Below are 2,936 nucleotides of genomic sequence, written 5' to 3'. Positions count from 1 at the left end.
TCAGGTAGATTAGAGGGAGAGATCCTGGATCACACAGTTACAGAAAAAAAGATGTTTAGAACCTTGGTAGGATTGTGCAATCTACTCCCACAGTGTCATAAAGTCCTGACAATATGTCAGGTTGATAGGGTACAAATATATTTGTACCATAATATAAAATACTTTAAACTCCTTGAAGAAAGTAGGTTTTTATTTTTATTGTTATTAGGAATGATGCTGCTGTGAGCCACTCCAAAATGTCATTGTTCAGTAGTCAAGGTGTTAGTGAAGGTGATAGTATGCAGTTTCTAGGTGAACTCTACTTGAACATTGATTTTGTGTGCAAATGGAAAACTAAAGGAAACAAGTTTCTGCAGTCACCTCTCCTGAGTGCTGGCTTTCTGGGGCTTTGACCTATGTGCAGGAACTCAAACATACACTTTTAAATGTTGACTGTTTTTATCCATTAGCATTAGTTGTTACTGCTCTGTTCAGATGAGGATAGACAGGAATACATGTTTCAACATTAATATTTCTCAGATCTTCTTGATCCACAGTACAAAAAGCTTCTTCTAGCTTACCATTCAATAATGTCATCTCTTTCAGTAAATAATGATGAAACACTTGAAGGTTTCTACAACATTGTCCAGAGATTGCTTAGTCTGTTAACAGTGTAGAATAGTGGTATACCTAGTGATGGCTTTGCAGCTGCAAAATAAAAGATCATTTATTCCTGCTATGATGTAAGAACTTTCAATACTGTTACATAATTTTAGTACATTGATGCATACAGCAAACATTTGCTGACCTGCTGGGTTAGAAAGAGGGTTAGGATTTTAGAGCAGCACTGTACCATGGCAATAACTACGTTCCAATTTTGCAGATTCATGTGGTTTTTCTTTCTGAAGAAAACTACAGAATGTTTAATCTTTGAAACCTCTTTTTGTGGTTGCGTATAAATAAAGGCAAATAACCATCTCTGGCTGGACAAAAAGATTATCTGATTAAATGTTAGCTTTAGTATTTTATGCAGTTAGTCAAGACTATTCTATATTCTTTTATGGATGGTACCAGAAATGATTTGGTTTCCACAGAGATAACATTTGGAGGATGTGTTATCTGCAAGCAGACTGCAGTCTCTGTCTGATAATGAGTCTGGGGGAGTCACTGCCATATTGGGCACCTGGCCCATGAATTCTTACAGAAATCTGATAAGACCCATTCTGCATAATGTCCATATGTATGTAAATGCTGGTTAGGATTGTACCTGAATGCAGCTCAGTTCAAAGTACTGAAATTAATGGGTATCTTAATTGCCCTGCTGGGAGCTGGCTTTTGCATTGCACTTAATAGCACAGTTTAGATTTTCTATTTATTTCCTGTTTTTCTTATATGGTAGTATTGGCCAGGGTTCCACATGAACAATATTTAAAAACCATCACAACAGCAAAACAACTGCATTTTCAATTTTTCTTGCTGTATTAGTCACACAGAATCACAGAATTGCCAGGGTTGGAAGGGACCTCAAGGATCATGAATCTCCAACCCCCCTGCCACATGCAGGGCCACCACCATTCCACCTAATGCTAGACCAGACTGCCCAGGGCCCCATCCAATCTGGCTTTGAACACCTCCAGGGACGGGGCATCCACAACCTCCCTGGGCAGCCTGTTCCAGTACCTCACCACTCTCTCCGTAAAGAATTTCCCCCTGACATCCAACCTATATCTCCCTTCCCTCAGCTTAAAACCATTTCCCCTTGTCCTGCTGTCACTCACCCTTTCAAAGAGTTGATTCCCCTCCTCTTTGTAGGCTCCCTTTAAAAAAATATGGAACGCTTCACGAATTTGCGTGTCATCCTTGCGCAGGGGCCATGCTAATCTTCTCTGTATCGTTCCAATTTTAGTATATGTGCTGCCGAAGCGAGCACATAGTCTGTGTGATTTTTATTTTTTTTCCTCATACACCCTTCTCAGTTCTCATGGTCTCACCTCTTCCTGAAATCTCTGGATGTATCCTGCTAGTGCACCTGGATTTGACAAGGCTAGGGTGCACTCCTGCTTCCCTTGTTGCTTCCCTTGTTGCCTAGTTTCTGGGAAGAGGAAAGCTGATTAGACAGTGGAAATATCACTGGGTTGATGCTAGTTTTGTCAACTAAGACACTATGAGGGCAGAACCATTGCTTTAGAGGCTATGTAAATGTTGTAAGCTCCTGCTACAAAATCACTGCATATTTTGTTAGAATATAATCATCATATGTTAAAAGAGTAATTCTCCTAAAGACAGCATAAGTGATACTTGAATCTCAGTGAAATTTGTGATTTGATAATTGATTTACTCTTTTTTTTTTAACTTTGCTACTAATGCTACTAATGTATCCTTATGCTAATGGAGCTAAACTACAGTTTTGAAGTATTTTAAATGGCTAAGAAGATCAGAATCTTTCTATATAAATGTAATTTTTAAGTTAGTATTTTCCTGATCCCCAAGGTTAGCTGCTTGATCGCTAAGGTTTGCTGCTTTGAACCTGTACCGGCCAGAACTGTAGTGACTGACCGTGAAGTACAGGGGACTTATGGTTGGTTTCTTCATCCAGGGAACCCCAAGATAACAGCAGCCTGGAAGTTTTTGTGAGAGTGGCTGATGTGGCATGGGTGTTGCCAGGGCAACAGCTCTGCATCCACACCCCCTGCCTGGAAAAAGCCTTGGGGACAGAGAGGAGGAGTCAGGATGAGTGAATCACGTGGGCCATTCAAAGGAGGAGAAACCTTAAGCCACCCAGTCATAGGACTACACAGGGAGGAGGGTTGTTATCACGGTGAAGCGAGTGATAAGTGAGGGGGCACCTGTTAACAGCCTGGTAACAGGGTGAGGGTGGTGCCTGCACTACCGGCAGCAGGGCAGGGCTGATCAGTCACACCCCATTAAGGCCTCACTGCCAGATGTTGATCAAAATA

General features: G+C 41.1%; 1 non-coding gene across 1 annotated transcript; it reads right to left on the bottom strand.

Annotated features, from left to right (window-relative positions):
• Nucleotides 1–1,802: 1,802 nt before the first annotated feature.
• On the bottom strand, nt 1,803–1,909 carry LOC116241712 (U6 spliceosomal RNA). The gene has a single exon (XR_004169581.2). It is a non-coding gene; the product is annotated as a U6 spliceosomal RNA (small nuclear RNA).
• Between the last annotated feature and the right edge of the window lie 1,027 nt (nt 1,910–2,936).

This window comes from Phasianus colchicus, chromosome 1 (genome assembly GCF_987193195.1).
Source record: "Phasianus colchicus chromosome 1, bPhaCol1.hap1.1, whole genome shotgun sequence".
In the NCBI taxonomy this organism is placed as follows: domain Eukaryota; kingdom Metazoa; phylum Chordata; class Aves; order Galliformes; family Phasianidae; genus Phasianus; species Phasianus colchicus.
This window is presented reverse-complemented; position numbering and strand designations above follow the sequence as displayed.